The 19,017-nt window shown below is 38.9% G+C and overlaps 1 non-coding gene across 1 annotated transcript; it reads right to left on the bottom strand.

Moving 5' to 3' along the window:
- Positions 1–18,560: 18,560 nt before the first annotated feature.
- LOC122007537 lies at positions 18,561–18,666 on the bottom strand. Its single transcript, XR_006119020.1, has one exon. It is a non-coding gene; the product is annotated as a small nucleolar RNA R71 (small nucleolar RNA).
- Positions 18,667–19,017: the final 351 nt, after the last annotated feature.

Below are 19,017 nucleotides of genomic sequence, written 5' to 3'. Positions count from 1 at the left end.
GGCAGATTTGTTTTTCAAAGAGGTGGTAAGACTTCATGGTATGCCTAGGAGCATTGTTTCAGATCGTGACACCAAATTTTTAAGCCATTTTTGGAGGACCTTATGGAACAAGCTGAGAATAAAGCTTCTTTTCTCCACCACATGCCACCCACAAACTAACGGCTAGACTGAGGTGGTCAATAGTACACTTTCTGCTCTTCTTAGAACAATTATTAAGAAGAACATTAAGTCTTGGGAAGAATATTTACCTCATGTTGAATTTGCTTATAATAGGGTAGTCCATTCTACTACTCAATTTTCTCTTTTTGAGATTGTTTATGGGTTCAATCCATTAACACCTCTTAATTTGCTTCCTTTACTTAACACTTCTTATTTTGTTCACAAGGATGGCAAAACAAAGGCAGAATATGTGATGAAGCTTCATGAGCAAGTTAAAAGCTCAAATTGAGAAGAAAATGGAGCAATATGCAAAGAGAGCCAATAAACGGAGAAAAAGAGTTGTCCTTGAACCCAGTGATTGGGTGTGAGATTGTTAGTTAGAGCCCTAGAGCCAATCATTTGATGATTGTATTATGGACTTGTTGTATCATATTCTTATATAAATAAAGGCATTTATTTTTGGTTATTATACTTACTTGTATTGGTGCCAAATAAACTAAGTATAATAGCATCCTTGAATAGAAGGTTCTCACCTATATCAATCGGTTAGTTGAACTGATAGTGAGATGATATAGGGAACACTACTCTTAATCATTCCTAGTCGAGTATTAACATTCAGGGACAATCTTAATGCAATAAGACTAGCATGTAGGTCAACTCGATGACTTGATCTCCCAAGTCATGGATATAGAGATATCAAGTTGACACATGGGTATGCATTGGAGAATGTATACTGAATGACTCGCCATGAGAAAGTATCATGGATCGTTATATGAGTGTCATATACTTTCTCATGTGGCAATTAGAATGACTACTAGTCCTTAAACCTGAAGTCACCATGGATCCCTACATAATGAGTTTTGTACTTTGGTTTCGTCAAACGTCACCCGTAACTGGGTGGACTATAAAGGCGATTACTGGGTATGTAACGAATTATGCAGAGGGATGTGAGTGATGTAGATGAGATCTATCCCTCCTATATGACGGGAGAGACATCGATATTCTTGATAGAGTGAGACCACGAAAGTGCATGGTCATGCCCAAATGAGTCAATATGAGATATTGAGCTCATTTGATTTAGTGAGTCTACTTGGAGTTCAAGATTTAGATTGATTAGAGGATGACACGGTGTATGTTTCACATTAATCAATCTAGATGTCTAGGATAGAAGGGCACTTGTCATATATTGTGAGGAGTCACAATTAGTAGTCACAAGGTGATGTTGGATCTCAACATTCTTGTAACTTGGGTAGTAATGATGTGTTGCTAGATACCGCTCATTACTTATGCTCCTAAATGGGTTTAGGGGCATTGCCAACGTTACAAGAACCTATAGGGTCACACACTAAGGACAATTAGATGGAGATTAGGTTCATATGATGAACCAAGAGGATTAGATTCATATGATGAATCAAATTGGATTAAGAGTAATCCTAATTGGGCTAATTGAGTTGGACTCAAGTTGATTCATGTGTTCAATAAGTCTAATTGAGATTATGACTCATTGAATCAATTTAATTAAATGAATTAGATTCATTATATTAAATTGGCTTGAATTAAATGGTTGGATTAGATCAACCATGAGAGAGATTGAGTCAAGTTTGACTTGACTTGAGAGGAAGAGGAAGAGTCAAGTTTGACTTGACTTTATGCCACATCATTTGTGACTTGGCATTAAGTGGCCAATGATGACGTGCCACATCATCATAGTTAACACATGATTGTGCCACCTAATGGAAGTTACATTTTTCTTTGGCTTTAATGTGGCCGGCCACATTAATGAGGGGGTTACTCTTGTTGTGGCCGGCCACACAAAAAATGAAGTGAATTCATTTTTTTTTCATTCAAGGCTATTCACTTCTTCTTCCTCCTTGAGTTCTCTCTTGCTCTCCCTCTCCTCATCTTGCCGAGACCTTCTTGGAGTGCTAGCACACTCAAAGGTTCTACCTCCATCGAGTTGTTCATGTGGATACGCATAGAGAGTTGTCTACCTTGACAACTTGAGATCCAGCATCTTGGACGAGCGGGATTCGCGAAAGGCACGCATCAAGGGTAAAAACTAGTACTCTAATGTAGATCTAGTGTGTATAAACTCGTACTCGTATTTTTGAAAGTTCTATTCTTTGCACGGATCCATGGCATGGGCTATTCGGGGTTTCCGCAACGCGAAAAAGCGGATTGCTTGGCCTGAAAAACCCAACAGTAGTATCAGAGCTACATGCGAAGACTTGTACGAGTTTAGTTTGATTTTTATGAAAAATAGAGCTTCTGTGATTTTCTGTAAATTTAAGTTTTTTAGGGTTTTTATGAGTAATTTTCTCGTAGAAGCGAAGCACAAGTGTTTATACACTTGTAGGCTTCGACTACCGAGAAGTTTGTTCCGAAACGGCAAGGTTTCACCCCAAAACCTTTTGGGACAGCGGACTATGGCGCTGTAGGGTCGCAATGGAACCCTTACGATGGTTAGATCGTGGGTAGGGGCGCTGCCCCTGGCCCCGCAAGGGGATTCGTTCCGCGATTGCACCCGAAAACCGCTAAACGAGACCGCCGGGAAATTTTACTCGTAAAATTTGTAAAAATTGTAAAAAAAATTACAGAAAATTATGGAAATATATAATTTAGAATTATATATCAATTTGTGATAGTCATGGCCCAAAAAGACCCAATTTGATTGGATTTGTGTTGTAATTCATATTACGGCCGGCGCGCCGTTATTTGTGTTGTGCGTGTTGTACATTTTATTCGCGACCTGCGCGTCGTGCCTTTCTCTATTTTATATTCTTGTTGTAAATTAGTTTAGACTTGAATGTAACTCAAGTTTCAAAATTGTAATGTACAAAATTGGAGCCGTGGAAGGTCCACTCGAGACGGAGTTACGAGGAGGGCGCGAGCAACACAAGGTGGTCAAAGGAAGGAGCTTGAGAAGCTATTGACCTTAGATTGACCATCCGATCTTCTCATTAGCTTGAGAAGATCGTAGTAGGGTCATGACTAATCACAAAACATTTAATTAATTGCTTGTGTATATGTGATGCATGATTAAGTAATTAATTAGTGCCTAACGATTAGATTAGATCTAAGTCATGCACATGATGCACCCTTTCGATTAGATTTAGATCTATCGAGTATATGATACGCATCATCGTTTAGATTAGATCTAAAACACGTCAACTCTAATGCCTACCATGCCGTGATACCTATCACTACCTCGATCACATGTATTGTTGAATATGCCAAAGCAGAGCAACACATATTATCTTGGTAGGGTACGGAGGGACAATCTTGGTCCCGCCTATCAACGCATGGGTGAGTATAACTCAATTAGATTGAGTAACTAGTTAACTCGGTTGGATCGAGTACAACTATAGGCTTTCTTCCAACGGTTGGAAAGATAGGACATAAATCACATTTATATTAATTCTTGGACTTATTAGCCAAAGCTAACTCAAGTTTTAATATAACTGCGGATAATGATCCTATAAACAAGAGTTACATAGATATGTAATCGGTAAAATTGTTACCTACCGATCATACTAAATCTTGGGCGTATTAGCCAAAGCTAACTCAAGGGTTAGTATGATGTGGATCTTGTCCCACATGAATTATAGAATTCAGTGGGAGCATCATTTAGTTAAAGGCCTAATTAAATGATTTAAAAGAATATGATATTTATTTTCTGCATTTTTCTGTTGTAGATAACCATGACGTCAAATACGAACACTTTCTCCCTGCGATCTGTTCTTGAGAAGGACAAGCTCAACGAAGCAAATTTCCTTGACTGGTACAGGAACTTGATAATAGTTCTCACCCAAGAACGTAAACTGTACGTTCTGGAGCTGCCCATTCCGGAGGCTCCTCCTGCCAATGCCCCGCGAGCTGACCGAGATGATTTCAAGAAGCATCAAGATGACGCATTAGATGTGTCTTGTCTAATGCTCACGACCATGAACTCTGAGCTTCAGAAGCAACACGAGTTAATGGGCGCTTACGATATGGTTGAACATCTTCGTCAACTGTATCAAGGACAAGCGAGGCATGAGAGATTTGAGATCTCAAGGGCACTGTTTAAGTGCAAGATGTCAGACGGGGCTCCCGTAGGCCCATATGTACTCAAAATGATTGGGTACATAGAGAACCTACAAAGGTTGGGGTTTCCACTAGGCCAAGAGCTGGCCACTGACCTGATCTTGCAATCCTTGCCGGATAGCTACAGTCAATTCGTTCTAAACTACAACATGAACGAAATTGACAAGCCATTGCCCGAGCTGCTTAGCATGTTAAGAAGGTTAAGCCCCACTCTGTTCTGATGGTTCAGAAACACAAGGGCAAGGGCAAGCCCAAGGGCAAGGGAAAGTCCCAAGCCAAGGGCAAAGGCAAGGCACTGAAGCCTAAAGGAGGGGTCGCCAAGGATGCTGTCTGCTTCCACTGCGGTCAGAACGGGCACTGGAAGAGGAACTGCAAGGTGTACCTGGAAGATCTTAAGAAGAAGCGAAGTGAGACTTCCACTTCAGGTATATATGTTATAGAAGTCAATCTATCTATTTCTTCATCATGGGTATTTGATACCGGATGTGCTTCTCACATTTGTACTAATGTGCAAGCGCTGAGAAATAGCAGGGCATTGGCAAAGGGCGAGGTGGACCTACGCGTAGGAAATGGAGCACGGGTTGCTGCTGTTGCTGTAGGGACTTATTTTCTATCTCTGCCCTCTAGGCTTGTATTAGATTTAAATGATTGTTGTTATGTGCCTGCTTTAACTAAGAACATAATTTCAGTTTCTTGTTTGGACAAGAAAGGTTTCTCTTTTATAATTAAGGACAAATGTTGTTCTGTTTATTTAAAAGATATGTTCTATTGTAGTGCACCTCTAATGAACGGACTCTATATTCTAGACCTTGAAAGCCCTATCTATAACATAAATATCAAGAGGTTCAAGTCAAATGACATGAACCAAACCTATCTCTGGCGCTGTCGCTTAGGTCATATAAATGACAAGCGTTTATCCCAGCTCCATAAGGATGGTTTGCTGGACTCATTTGATTTTGAATCTTATGAGACGTGTGAGTCATGCCTACTAGGCACGATGACCAAGACTCCCTTTAGTGGGCACAGCGAAAGAGCGACTGATTTGTTAGGGCTCATACATAGTGATGTATGTGGCCCTTTCAATGTCGCTGCTAGAGGCGATTATAGGTACTTCATCACATTTACTGATGACTTCAGTAGATATGGTTATGTGTACTTGATGACACATAAGTCAGAATCCTTTGAAAAGTTCAAAGAATTCAGAACCAGCTTGGCAAGAGTATTAAGATACTTCGATCAGATCGAGGTGGAGAATACCTTAGCCATGAGTTTCGTGACTATCTAGCCGAGTGTGGGATTCTATCCCAACTCACTCCTCCTGGAACACCACAGTGGAATGGTGTATCCGAAAGGAGGAATCGTACCCTATTAGATATGGTACGGTCTATGATGAATCACACAGATCTTCCGACATTCCTTTGGGGCTATGCTCTAGACACGGCAGCTTTTATACTCAACCGAGTTCCATCCAAGGCCGTGATAAAGACACCATATAGGATATGGACTGGGCGAGATGCCCAGGTATCTTTTATGAGGATTTGGGGTTGTGAGGCTTACGTTAGATGTCAAGTCTCAGACAAATTAGGACCCAAATCCGACAAGTGCTGTTTCATTGGATATCCCAAGGAAACTAAGGAATATTATTTCTACATTCCTAGTCAGCACAAGGTAGTTGTGGCAAAGACTGGAGTCTTTCTAGAAAGGGACTTTGTTTCTAGAAAGACTAGTGGGAGTACATTCGATCTTGAAGAAGTTCAAGATGCGAACAACAGCACTGAAGCCTCGATGGAAGTTGAACTGGAACCACAAAGTGTTGTGGATGATGTTGTTCCACAAGGAGTTGAGGAACAACAACCAGTTCACATAGACATACCTCTTCGCAGGTCTGATAGGGTACGTCGTCAGCCTGAGAGATATTCATTTCTCTTGTCTGACCATGATGACGTTGTGCTCATAGAGGATGAACCTATCACCTATCCGGAAGCTGTGATGAGACCAGATTCCGATAAATGGCTAGAGGCCATGAGATCCGAGATGGAATCCATGTACACCAACCATGTATGGACTTTGGTTGATCCACCTGAAGGGGTAAAACCTATAGGGTGTAAGTGGGTCTTTAAGAGAAAGACTGACATGGATGGACTTATCTATAAGGGTCGCTTGGTAGCTAAAGGTTTCAAGCAGATTCATGGTATTGACTATGATGAAACCTTTTCTCCAATAGCGATGTTTAAGTCCATTCGGATCATGCTTGCTATTGCAGCATACCATGACTATGAGATATGGCAAATGGATGTCAAAATCACATTTCTGAATGGAAACCTGCACATGGATGTGTATATGACACAACCTGAGGGTTTTGTAGATCCACAGCATACTAGCAGAGTATGCAAGCTGCATAGGTCCATTTATGGACTAAAGCAAGCTTCTCGGAGTGGAATCTTCGATTCAATGATGCAATCAAACATTTTGGTTTCATCAAGAATGAAGATGAACCTTGTGTCTACAAGAAGGTTATAGGGGATATAGTTGTCTTCCTCATATTGTATGTGGATGACATACTACTCATTGGGAAGGACATCCCTTTGCTACAGTCTGTTAAAACTTGGCTAGGGACATGTTTCTCAATGAAGGACTTAGGTGAAGCATCCCGCATTCTAGGGATACAGATCTATAGAGATAGATCTAAGAGATTGCTTGGCCTAAGTCAGAGTACATACATTGACAAGGTACTCCTTCGGTTTACCATGCAGAACTCCAAGAAGGGATTTCTGCCAATGTCACATGGCGTGAGTCTTTCGAAGATTCAAGGTCCCTCTTCTAGAGAGGAGAGAGACCGCATGGATCAGATCTCTTATGCCTCAGCCATAGGATCTATCATGTATGTCATGCTATGTACTCGACCTGATGTCTCGTATGCTTTGAGCATGACGAGCATATACCAGTCAGATCCAGTTGAAAGTCACTGGATAGCGGTCAAGAATATTCTTAAGTACTTAAGAAGGACTAAAGAATATTTCTTGATATATGGAGGCATTGATGAGCTAGCTGTAAAGGGTTACAGTGATGCCAGCTTCGAGACCGATCAGGATGATTATCGATCGCAGTCAGGGTTCGTATTTAGCATAAATGGTGGTGAAGCAGGACACAGTAGCTGATTCTACGACAGAGGCCGAGTACATTGCTACATCAGAGGAAGCAAAGGAGGCAGTTTGGATCCGCAAGTTCATCACTGAACTTGGGGTGGTTCCCAGTATCGCTGACCCTATTGAGCTCTATTGTGACAACAATGGAGCTATAGCACAGGCGAAGGAACTTCGCTCACACAAGCGGACCAAACACATACTACGGCGCTTCCATCTCATTCGAGAGATTATCGAGAGAGGAGATGTGAAGATTTGTAGAGTACCTACAGAGGCTAACATCGCAGATCCCTTGACCAAGGCTTTGGCACAGAGGAAGCATGATGGTTAAACTAGGTCATTGGGGCTTAGAGCCTACATTGATTGGCACTAGTGCTAGTGGGAGATAGTTAGTTAGAGCCCTATAGCCAATCATTTGATAATTGTATTATGGACTTGTTGTATAATATTCAATTATAAATAAAGGCATTTGTTTTTGGTTATTATACTTACTTGTATTGGTGCCAAATAAACTAAGTATAATAGCGTCCTTGATTAGAAGGTTCTCACCTATATCAATCGGTTAGTTGAACCGATAGTGAGATGATATAGGGAACACTACTCTTAATCATTCCTAGTCGAGTATTGACATTCAGGGACAATGTTAATGCAATAAGACTAGCATGTAGGTCAACTCGATGACTTGATCTCACAAGTCATGGATATAGAGATATCAAGTTGACACATGGGTATGCATTGGAGAATGTATACTGAATGACCCGCCATGAGAAAGTATCATGGATCGTTATATGAGTGTCATATACTTTCTCATGTGACTATTAGTATGACTACTAGTCCTTAGACCTGAAGTCACCATGGATCCCTACATAAGGAGTTATGTACTTTAGTTTCGTCAAACGTCACCATAAAGGCGATTACTGGATATGTAACGAATTATGCAGAGGGATGTGAGTGATGTAGATGGGATCTATCCCTCCTATATGACGGGAGAGACATCGATATTCTTGATAGAGTGAGACCACGAAAGTGCATGGCCATGTCCAAATGAGTCAATATGAGATATTGAGCTCATTTGATTTAGTGAGTCTACTTGGAGTTCAAGATTTAGATTGATTAGAGGATGACACGGTGTATGCCTCACATTAATCAATCTAGATGTCTAGGATAGAAGGACACTTGTCATATATTGTGAGGAGTCACAATTAGTAGTCACAAGGTGATGTTGGATCTCAACATTCTTGTAACTTGGGTAGTAATGATGTGTTGCTAGATACCCCTCATTACTTATGCTCCTAAATGAGTTTAGGGGCATTGCCAACGTTACAAGAACCTATAGGGTCACACACTAAGGACAATTAGATGGAGATTAGGTTCATATGATGAACCAAGAGGATTAGATTCATATGATGAATCAAATTGGATTAAGAGTAATCCTAATTGGGCTAATTGAGTTGGACTCAAGTTGATTCATGTGTTCAATAAGTCTAATTTAGATTATGACTCATTGAATCAATTTAATTAAATGAATTAGATTCATTATATTAAATTAGCTTGAATTAAATGGTTGGATTAGATCAACAATGAGAGAGATTGAGTCAAGTTTGACTTGACTTGAGAGGAAGAGGAAGAGTCAAGTCTGACTTGACTTTATGCCACATCATTTGTGACTTGGCATTAAGTGGCCAATGATGATGTGCCACATCATCATAGTTAACACATGATTGTGCCACCTAATGGAAGTTACATTTTTCTTTGGCTTTAATGTGGCCGGCCACATTAATGAGGGGGTTACTCTTGTTGTGGCCGGCCACACAAAAAATGAAGTGAATTCATTTTTTTTTCATTCAAGGCTATTCACATCTTCTTCCTCCTTGAGTTCTCTCTTGCTCTCCCTCTCCTCATCTTGCCAAGACCTTCTTGGGGTGCTAGCACACTCAAAGGTTCTTCCTCCATCGAGTTGTTCATGTGGATACGCATAGAGAGTTGTCTACCTTGACAACTTGAGATCCGGCATCTTGGACGAGCGGGATTCGCGAAAGACACGCATCAAGGGTAAAAACTAGTACTCTAATGTAGATCTAGTGTGTATAAACTCGTACTCGTATTTTTGAAAGTTCTATTCTTTGCACGGATCGAGCCTATTTGGGGACGAAAAAGTGTTTTCCTTGAACCCAAAAAAGTTCATATGACGAAGGAACGATTTCCTACGCAATGGAAATCAAAGCTTTAACCAAGAGGAGATGGACCATTCCAAGTGTTGGAAAGAATTAATGACAATGCTTACAAAATTGATTTGCTCGGTGAGTATGGTTTTAGTGCAACATTTAATGTGGCTGATTTGAGTCCTTTTGATGTAGGAGATGAAGACCTAAATTCGAGGACGAATTCACCTAAAGAAGGAGGGAATGATGTGAGCCAAGAAGAGGCATTGAAGGGAATTGAGAGACCCATGACAAGGTCCAAGACTAAGAGAATGAAGAAAGCTTTAGAAGGCTTAATAATGGGGCTCAAGGAAAAGGAGGATTAATGCACAATGGAGGCAACAACTAATTGGATCACATTCCTTCAATTTGAAAGTGAAATTGGACCAACATGAGAACCATTTTCGTGTGCATGCATTTGGGGGTTATTCTAAAGTGACTTTTGATGTCTTTTGTGGGTTTTAATGCATTTTTGAGAGTTCCTAACCTAGTATAATAAATATCATGCATGCATGGTTGCATTAAGCTAGTATTAGGGATTAATTGTTGCATTATTGGATAATAAATGTCATGCTTGCAAGCATGATATTTATTGCATAATTAGTGCCTAGTGGATCTTAAGGGATGTTAAATAGGAGAACTCTTGTATGACAAATCAAGTAAGTTTGAATGAAAATTTGAGTTTCTCTTTTGTGAGAGCTTCCTTTTAGTTCTTAGGCAAAGAACTAATTCCGATCTTATCAAGGCAACTTGTGGCGATCAAAACCCCATGACTTATCACTCACCTTCTCATATTGCTTGAGTGTGGCGTCAATACCATTCCCCAAGCTGAATTTCAAGGCGATCCATTTACAAGATTTCTTTATCACGCTGAGATCTATATCCTAAAGAAGCGTTGCTGTCGGGATTGGGATGGGCATGCAGCAAAGGTATATATCTTTTTACAAAACTTAGTGTATAGTTTCCTTTGAATGGATCTTCTGGATAGGAACTTATTTTTTGCTGCGCTTTTTGGCATGTTTAGCGCTATAGTTCCTAACACCTCCACCTCCAAAGCAAGGAAACATCCCAAAGACTTCGGCAATCTCCTCGATAAGCTTTTCTTCTTCTACTCTCCTAGATTTGGGTTGTATGTATGCTCTATTTTATGTATTTGGGTTGTTCTTCCTTTTTCATGGAGTAATTTTTGAGTTCTAGAATGTACGGAGTAATTATGATGTGAAGTTAATGCATAAACTATGTATTTGCTTATTTTCTTGTTAATGATATGTTTATAACTTGTTTTATTTGTATTATGCCTTATACATGTTTGATGAAATGTGTGTAGTGTATGCATATGGATTATGGATTAGTCACCTTATAGTGTAGAAGCTCTAGATTGTGTGACAATGGGGCCCTATGACAGAGGGTATCCTTTGAAGCAGACTTTCTATAACCATTCTCTACAAGGGAGTATCTATTTAGGGTTTTGTGGGTTTTTCTCAACTTAATGCTAAAAGTGACTTGTGTAATCTAGATTGTATGATCAGGGGCCCTTAGTGATAGAGGGTATCACTTTAACTAAATTTTTTAGGTTACCTTTTTACTTAATAACATTAATCTAATGTTAGGAAGTAACTAAAATAACTCTAGAGCTTGTATGACTGAGGGGCCCTTGGGTATCCCTTTAACTAAACTTTCTAGAGTTCTTTAGTTAATGATATTGAAAATTGGTGTAAACTTTTCGATGCAATCATTGCTGGGTCATACCGGTACTTTGATTAGAATCCATACAAGAGTGTAGGCTTGTAGGTAAAGAGATGAACAATGTATATGGATATTAACTAGCATCATAATAAAACTGAAACCCTAGATTCTTTCCCAAAAGCCATCTTTTCTCTTCATCCATTTGCTAATGTGAGCCAAGAAGAGGCATTGAAAGGAATTGGGGGACCCATGACAAGGTCCAAGACTAAGAGAATGAAGCAAGCTTTGGAAGACTTAATAATGGGGCTCAAGGAAAAGGAGGATCAATGCACAATGGAGGCAACAACTAAGTGGATCACATTCCTTCAATTTGAAAGTGAAATTGGACCAACATGAGGACCATTTTCGTGTGCATGCATGGGGGGGGGGGGGGGGTTTCTAAAGTGACTTTTGATGTCCTTTGTGGGTTTTTAATGCATTTTTTAGAGTTCCTAAGCTAGTATAACAAATACCATGCATGCATGGTTGCATTAAGCTAGTATTAGGGATTAGTGGTTGCATTAGTGGATAATAAAACCCATGCATGCAAGCATGATATTTATTGAGTAATTACTACATACTTAAGGGATGTTAAATAGGAGAACTCTTGTATGACAAATCATGTAAGTTTGAATGAAAATTTGAGTTTCTCTTTTGTGAGAGCTTCCTTCTTGTTCTTAGGCAAAGAACTAATTTCGATCTTATCAAGGCAACTTGTGGCGATCAAAACTCCATGACTTATCACTCACCTTCTCATCTTGCTTGAGTGTGGCATCAATACCCTTCCCCAAGCTGAATTTCAAGGTGATCCATTTACAAGGTTTCTTTATCATTTGGTATCAGAGCCTTGGCTCCTTGATTTTCAGGTTTGTGTGTTGTTTTCATCTTTGTTCTTGACCATCATTGTTGATCTCTCCATCCCTATCTATCGCAAATTTCTGTTCACTATTTGGGTCATCAACTAAAAAAAAAAACAGGAAAATTCAAAAAAAAACAAAAAAAAAGAATCAATAGAGTCATTGGTTTCTGATTGAAAAAAAAGAAAAAAAAAAGAGTAGGATTTGTGAATTGAAAGGACTCAATATTCCTTCTTTGTAAAATCTGAATTCAAAAGATATTCCTTTCATTGCTCTTGATCATTGCTGAATTTCTCGTTTTATCCCTTTATTTCTCTTGTTCTACTCGTATTTCTCTTGTTGGTTTCTTGTTCCCTTGATTGCCTACTTGTTAACTTGAGAAAGACATTGATAAGGTTCTTTCCTTAAGAGCTTATAAAGGAAGCTGAGTGGATAAATTTGAGTGCAACCATGTGAGTAGAGTGGTGAGGTCCGTTTAACATTTCTTTTGTAATTTTCCTTGTCATCTTCTTTTGTTGCAAGCATGAGTGGGGAAAAATCACCTCATTCTCCTAGGCGAGATCTTAATAGGCTTCAAATGGAGGCACTTACTCAACAATTTGAGAGAATACTTCAAAGAAAACTTGAAGAAATACACGAAAGGATGGACCGACTTGAAGGAGAAAAAGTTTCCAACCGTGGGGGCAATTCTAAGCATGAAGAATTGCGTCAAAGTGATTCATTCTATGATTCACCAAAAGATAGAAGGAGGCGTGAAGGGGGAAGAAGACGTGAAAGAGGAGGTAGAGACCATAGACGAGAAAATGATCTAGGAGGTGTGAAAGTCCAGATACCTTCCTTTCAAGGGAGGAATGATCCCGAAACATATCTTGCGTGGGAGATGAAAATAGAACAAATTTTCTCATGCCACAATTACAATGATGCAAAGAAAGTAAAGGTGGTTGCTCTTGAGTTCACCGATTATGCCTTAATTTGGTGGGATCAATTGCAAAAGGAGAGAAGAAGGTATGGAGAGCATCCAATCAACACTTGGGACAAAATGAAGACTTTGATGAGAAGGAGATTTGTGCCTTTCCACTACCACACGGAATTGCACAACAAATTGCAAAGACTCACCGAAGGGAGTTGGAGTCTGGATGATTACTACAAGGAGTTGGAGGTGGCTTTGATTAGGGCCAATATTGTGGAGGATAGGGAAGCTACCATGGCTCGGTTTCTCAATGGCCTAAACCGAGACATTGGAGACATTGTGGAGTTACAACATTATGTGGAGCTTGACGACTTAGTGCATCAAGCAATGAAAATAGAACAACAAATAAAGAGAAAGGGCGTTATAAAGAAATCATCTTCTCCAAACTATTCTTCAAGTTGGAAGGATAAGCCAAAGAAGGAGGGTTCTTATTCAAATTCTAAGGAGGCAGCAAGTATTAAGAAGCCTATTCCTACTACCTCTTCTTCCACTTCTAAGAGTAGGGATATCAAGTGTTTTTGGTGTTTGGGAAAAGGTCATATTGCATCCGAATGCCCGAATAAGAAGACTATGGTGGTGATGGATAATGGGAGTATCTCTAGTGAAGAAATTTCTTCTCATTCCTCTTCCTCAAGCGATGAGGAAAATGATGGAACAGCCTATGCACAAGATGGAGATCTCTTGGTAGTTAGGAGATTATTGGGGAGCCAAGCCAAGGATCATGAGGAGGACCAAAGAGAAAATATTTTTCATACCCGCTGCCTTATTCAAGGTAAGACATGCTCTATGATCATTGATGGTGGAAGTTGCACCAATGTGGCAAGCACTAGGTTGGTCACCAAACTCAACCTCAAGACTACACCACATACAAGACCATATAAACTCCAATGGCTAAGTAATAGTGGTGAATTGGTAGTGAACCAGCAAGTGTTGATTAAGTTCTCCATTAGCAAATATGAAGATCAAGTTCTATGTGATATTGTGCCTATGGAGGCAAGCCACATTCTTCTTGGAAGACCTTGGTAGTGTTGATAGGCGAGCTCACCATGATGGATTCTCCAACAAGTTCTCTTTTGTCCACAATTCTCGTAAAGTCACACTTGTACCATTATCACCGAGGGAGGTTTGTGAGGATCAAATAAAAATGAGAGAGAAAAGAGAAAAAGAAGAGCGAGAGCATAAGAAAAAGAAAGAGTGTGTGCAAAAGAAAATACTTGATTTTGAGGACAAAATTCAAAAGAAAAGAAAGAATGAGGAAAAGAAAGAGAGAAAAATAGAAAATTTGTTTACAAGAGGAAGTGAGGTGAAGAAAGCTTATTTGACAAGGCAGCCAATATTTCTTCTTTTGAGCAAGGAAACTTGCTTGGAATCTAATACTAACTCCTTTCCTAGTGAAGTTGTTGTTATTTTGCAGGATTTTGAGGATGTGTTTCCCAAGGAAGTAGCTCACGGATTGCCACCAATAAGGGGGATTGAACACCAAATAGACCATATTCCTGGCGCTTATCTACCCAATAGGCCAGCTTATAGGAGCAACCCTCAAGAAACAAAGGAGATACCAAATCAAGTGGAGGAGTTATTGCAAAAAGGATGGGTTAGAGAAAGTTTAAGTCCTTGTGTTGTACCTGTAATTTTGGTGCCAAAAAGTGATGGATCATGGAGGATGTGCACTGACTGTAGAGCCATCAATAACATCACAATTCGGTATAGACATCCTATCCCTAGACTTGATGATTTGCTTGATGAATTGCATGGTGCTTACTTCTTTTCTAAAATTGATTTGAAAAGTGGGTACCATCAAATTAGGATAAGGGAAGGGGATGAATGGAAAACAGCTTTCAAAACCAAATATGGATTGTATGAATGGTTGGTAATGTCTTTTGGGTTAACTAATGTACCAAGCACTTTTATGAGGCTTATGAACCATTTCTTACGAGAATTTCCTGAAAAATTTATGGTAGTATACTTTGATGATATTTTGGTATATTCCAAGAGTTTTGTTGAGCATATTGCACATCTCCAATCTGTCTTGGATGTTCTTAGAAAGGAAAAACTATATGCTAACTTGGAAAAGTGTTCTTTTTGCACTAATCATGTGGTTTTTCTTGGTTTTGTCATAAGTTCTAAAGGAGTGCAGGTTGATGAAGGGAAAGTTAAAGCCATTAGAGATTGGCCAACTCCTAAAACTGTGAGTGAGGTTAGGAGCTTCCATGGGTTGGCAAGTTTCTATAGAAGGTTTGTGAAGGATTTCATCACAGTGGTAGCACCCCTAAATGGAATTGATAAGAAAAATATGGGTTTTAGATGGGGAGAGAATCAAGAAAATGCATTTCAAACACTTAAGGATAAACTCACGCATGCACCCATTCTTGCTTTACCTGATTTTTCCAAATCATTTGAAATTGAATGTGATGCATCTCATGTGGGTATTGGGGCTATTTTACTTCAAGATGGTCATCCCATTGCATATTTTAGTGAGAAATTACGTGGTGTCACCCTCAACTATTCCACTTATGACATAGAATTATATGCCCTTGTTAGAGCATTGCAAACATGGCAGCATTATCTTTTGCCTAAAGAATTTGTCATTCATAGTGATCATGAATCTTTGAAGTATTTGAAAGGGCAAGGGAAGCTCAACAAAAGGCATGCCAAATGGGTCGAATTTCTTGAACAATTTCCTTATGTGACTAAGCATAAGCAAGGAAAGGTAAATGTTGTAACAGATGCACTTTCAAGAAGGTATAACTTGTTAGCTACACTTGAAACTAAATTGCTTGGCTTTGAACATATTAAGGAAATGTATGTACATGATAATGAGTTTTCCCAATTATATACTGCATGTGAAAAGAAATCACAAAATGGGTTTGTTAGGCATGACAACTACTTGTTTAAGAATAACAGACTTTGTGTGCCTAGAGGATCGATGCGTAAATTGCTAGTTAGGGAAGCACATGAGGGGGGTTTAATGGGACACTTTAGGGTTCAAAAGACCTTAGAAATGCTGCTTGAACATTTTCATTGGCCACACATGAAACACGATGTGCAAAAATTTTGTGCACGGTGCATTGTGTGTAGAAAAGCAAAATCTAAGACATTACCTCATGGACTTTACACGCCTTTGCCTATTCCTAATTTTCCTTGAACTGACTTATCTATGGATTTTGTTTTAGGGCTGCCACGTACTCAAAAAGGTAAGGACTCCATTTTTGTGGTAGTCGATAGATTCTCCAAGATGACACACTTCATACCACAAAGTGGATGATGCAACTCATGTGGCAGATTTATTTTTCAAAGAGGTGGTAAGACTTCATGGCATGCCTAGGAGCATTGTTTCAGATCGTGATACCAAATTTTTAAGCCATTTTTGGAGGACCTTATGGAACAAGCTGGGAACAAAGCTTCTTTTCTCCACCACATGCCACCCACAAACTGACGGCCAGACTGAGGTGGTAAATATGACACTTTCTACTCTTCTTAGAGCAATTATTAAGAACATTAAGTCTTGGGAAAAATGTTTACCTCATGTTGAATTTGCTTATAATAAGGCGGTCCATTCTACTACTCAATTTTCCCCTTTTGAGATTGTTTATGGGTTCAATCCACTAACACCTCTTGATTTGCTTCCTTTACCTAACACTTCTTCTTTAGTTCACAAGGATGGCAAAACAAAGGCAGAATATGTGAAGAAGCTTCATGAGCAAGTTAAAGCTCAAATTAAGAAGAAAATGGAGCAATATGCAAATCGAGCCAATAAAGGGAGAAAAAGAGTTGTCCTTGAACCCGGTGATTGGGTGTGGGTTCATATGAGGAAGGAACGGTTTCCTACCCAAAGGAAATCAAAGCTTCAACAAAGAGGAGATGGGCCATTCCAAGTGTTGGAAAGAATTAATGACAATGCTTACAAAATTGATTTGCCCGGTGAGTATGGTGTTAGTGCAACATTTAATGTAGCTGATTTGAGTCCTTTTGATGTAAGAGATGAAGACCTAAATTCGAGGACGAATTCACCTAAAGAAGGAGGGAATGATGTGAGCCAAGAAGAGGCATTGAAAGGAATTGGGGGACCCATGACAAGGTCCAAGACTAAGAGAATGAAGCAAGCTTTGGAAGGCTTAATAATGGGGCTCAAGGAAAAGGAGGATCAATGCACAATGGAGGCAACAACTAAGTGGATCACATTCCTTCAATTTGAAAGTGAAATTGGACCAACATGAGGACCATTTTCGTGTGCATGCATGGGGGGGTTTTTCTAAAGTGACTTTTGATGTCCTTTGTGGGTTTTTAATGCTTTTTTGAGAGTTCCTAAGCTAGTATAACAAATACCATGCATGCATGGTTGCATTAAGCTAGTATTAGGGATTAGTGGTTGCATTAGTGGATAATAAAACCCATGAATGCAAGCATGATATTTATTGCATAATTACTACATAGTGGATCTTAAGGGATGTTAAATAGGAGAACTCTTGTATGACAAATCATGTAAGTTTGAATGAAAATTTGAGTTTCTCTTTTGTGAGAGCTTCCTTCTTGTTCTTGGCAAAGAACTAATTTTGATCTTATCAAGGCAACTTGTGGCGATCAAAACTCCATGACTTATCACTCACCTTCTCATCTTGCTTGAGTGTGGGGTCAATACCCTTCCCCAAGCTGAATTTCAAGACGATCCATTTACAGGTTTTCTTTATCATTATTTGCACTCTCTGTCAACTCCTTGTCACTTCCTCTCTCTCACTTTCCTAAGCTCGTTCATGACCAACTTAACCTCTGATTGTCTAAATAACTTTCTTACCGAAGTTGACTAGTACTTAATCAACATTCTCTGTTGATCAATATTTTTAACAACATTTTGATGAACTACAAAGAAGCAATCAAGTTTTTGGTACTATTTCCAAGGACTGTTTCTGATTAACTTTAGTTAATTAACATTTCAGTTACTTTAGACATTTTTTTTTCTTATTTTTCATTATGTATTTTTCTTTTCTTATCATTAATTCTGTATTTTTGTTTTTTTTTCTAATAATATTTTTAGACATAATGAGAACTAACATTCAAGTAGGCCTTTAAGAAAATTTTTCACACCCTTTTCTACCAGAAAAATGTCTCTCATTGTAGATCCTCATATTGAAGCAGCAAGTTTCCAACTAGACCCAACATTAATTTCCATGATAAAGGTCATAAATTTAGAGAAAAAATTTTAGAAAACCCATATTTGTACCTTGAGGTATTTTTTGAATATTGCAACATGGTGAATTGCAAAGGAGTATTAGCGAATACCATCCGATTGATGACATTTCCGTTCAGCATCAAAGATAAAGTAAGAACTTAGTTTTATTCTTTCTATCCTTAAAGCATAATAAGTTGGGAATAATTGAGCAGCAATTTCTAAATCACTTTTTCCCTCCAAGCAGAACGATATATATGAGGAACAAAATCATAAATTTTGCTCAGAAAGATAGAGAATTATTATTTGAAGTGTGGGACAGATTTTAGAGTTTGCTAAGATAGTGTCCCCGTCATGGTTTAGAAAAGTGGCTGACGGTGTACATATTCTATATGGGGATTTCTTTCTCAGATAAGTCATTATTGTATTCATTTGTTGGAGGTTCTTTGATGAATAAAAGTTTGGACAAAGCATATACATAATTGATCAAGTAACATAGAATTTCCAAGAATGGTTAGACAAAAATTGGATGGAATTTCCCTCGATAATTGCTAAAGTGCAAGCTAAAAATGCAATGACAATTGTCACACAAAAGTTGTTATAACCATCCACGAATAGAGAGTAAACTTCATCCAATTACAGAATGAGGGATTGAAAAGAACAGAGAAGTCCAGTGCAGAATGTCATCAAGTTAAGAAGTGGCAAGAATCTT

This window comes from Zingiber officinale, chromosome 7B, assembly GCF_018446385.1.
Source record: "Zingiber officinale cultivar Zhangliang chromosome 7B, Zo_v1.1, whole genome shotgun sequence".
Lineage (NCBI taxonomy): Eukaryota > Viridiplantae > Streptophyta > Magnoliopsida > Zingiberales > Zingiberaceae > Zingiber > Zingiber officinale.
Note: the sequence above shows the minus strand (reverse complement) of the source record. Positions and strands in the feature narration are given on the sequence as shown.